At 50.0% G+C, this 1,832-nt stretch overlaps 1 non-coding gene across 1 annotated transcript; it reads left to right on the forward strand.

Annotated features, from left to right (window-relative positions):
* The first annotated feature begins 349 nt into the window (after positions 1–349).
* TRNAV-UAC (transfer RNA valine (anticodon UAC)) lies at positions 350–443 on the forward strand. The gene is made up of 2 exons: positions 350–387; positions 408–443. It is a non-coding gene; the product is annotated as a tRNA-Val (tRNA).
* Positions 444–1,832: the final 1,389 nt, after the last annotated feature.

Below are 1,832 nucleotides of genomic sequence, written 5' to 3' on the forward strand. Positions count from 1 at the left end.
GAAACCATGGAGATGAATCCTAGGACTGCCCGGTTTCCTGTCTGGAGAGAATTTCCAGGCAGTATCACAGGAAAGGGACTCACAGGGTCCAGCAGTCTCCCCAAGTGGAAGAGATAGAGTCCGGATTTCAGAGAGGCCAAGGCAGGTGGGGTTCACAAGGCAGAGTACTAAGGAATGCATGGAGAGCTCCAGCCATCTGCAGAGGGGCCACAGTCCAGCTAAGCACTGAGCGGCCCGTGTGGGAGTCCGCAGAATGACCACCGGAAAAGAGCAGGCAGGACAATCCCAGGGATCAGACTGGGCAAGGCTAGCATGGGGTTCACCAACCAGAGTGGAAAGACCACCACGTGCTCCAGTGGCTCAATCGGTTAGCGCTTGGTACTTACACAGCAGTATATGTCCGGGTGATGCCAAGGTTGTGAGTTCGACCCTCACCTGGAGCATGTTTTCTTCCCATTGCGATTTCAGACATTTCATGGTAATGCATTTTTCCCTTCTCTTGGCCGGGCATGGTGGCTCACACCTGTAATCCCAACACTTTGGGAGGCCAAGGCAGGTGATCACAAGGTCAGGAGTTCGAGACCAGCCTGTCCAATGTGGCAAAACCCTGTCTCTACTAAAAATACAAAAAAAAAAAAAAAAAAAAACTAGCCAGGTGTGGTGGTACACACCTGTAGTCCCAGCTACTCGAGAGACTGAGGCAGGAGAATCGCTTGAACACAGGAGGCAGAGGTTGCAGTGAGCTGAGATCATGCCACTGTACTCCAGCCTGGGCAACAGAGTGAGACTCTGTCTCAAAAAAAAAAAAAAAAAAAAAAAAGACCACCAAGCATAGAGGCATCCTGTAGAGGACTCGGAAGCAGGCTGCTCAGTTTTTGGGGCCAAATTAACCAGACTAGGGGCAATTCTGGTCATGACTAACAAAGGTGAAAAGAAAGCCTTTAGGCCAGGCGTGGGGTGCACGCCTGTAATCCCAGCAGTTTGGGAGGCCAAGGCAGGAGGATCGCTTGAGGCCAGGAGTTTGAGACTAGCCTGGGCAACATAGTGAGACCCTGTCTCCACACACACACACACACACACACACACACACACACACAAAAGTAATTACGTTTTAGAAAAACAAAGAAAGACCTATAGCAATCTGAGAGGCATATATATATGCTTGAAAACTGCTCACCTCTGAGTGAGAACAGTGGGGGTCTGTGGTATTCTTGCCAGGACGGCTCCCCCTCTCCCCATTCCCAGCTGGGTAGCTGCAGAGGTTCTGCCACGGTGGGCACACCTTAAGGTCTGGCAGCTTTACTGCCGAAGGGAGCTCATTTGATTGGGAGAAGCGGACGATACCCATGCCCAGCAATGTCAGTGCAAGTGAAAATCTTAGTGGCAAGCGAGTAGGAACCTGATGTATTTGCAATTGGGGCACACATATTAGTTCCATTTGCAGCAGAAAGCAGAGAGCCCAAGCTACCCATATGCTCTAGGCTGATCCTAAGGCTGCAAGCACAGAAAAGATCCCAAAGGGCCAGGCCTGGCAGACTGAAAAACAGCCTGAACTTTGTGTTCTCCCACCCACACCCAGATCCACAGGCAGAGGACAAAACTCTCCTTGGCTCAAAGTGACTGAGCCCAGCCTCTATCTGGCTGACCTAAGGCTACACAGACACAGGGGTATTCCTAGGAATTCAAACTTGAAAACAAAAACAAGAATTTTTTAAAATAAGGCAGAGACACCAGTGGCCACACACCATGGCAAATTATAAAACAAACACAAAGCAATGACAACAACCACCTTTGGGGGGCATTAGAATCCAGTTCAAACGCAAGGGGGAAAA

Source organism: Pan troglodytes, chromosome 18 (genome assembly GCF_028858775.2).
Source record: "Pan troglodytes isolate AG18354 chromosome 18, NHGRI_mPanTro3-v2.0_pri, whole genome shotgun sequence".
NCBI classification, from domain to species: Eukaryota; Metazoa; Chordata; class Mammalia; order Primates; family Hominidae; genus Pan; species Pan troglodytes.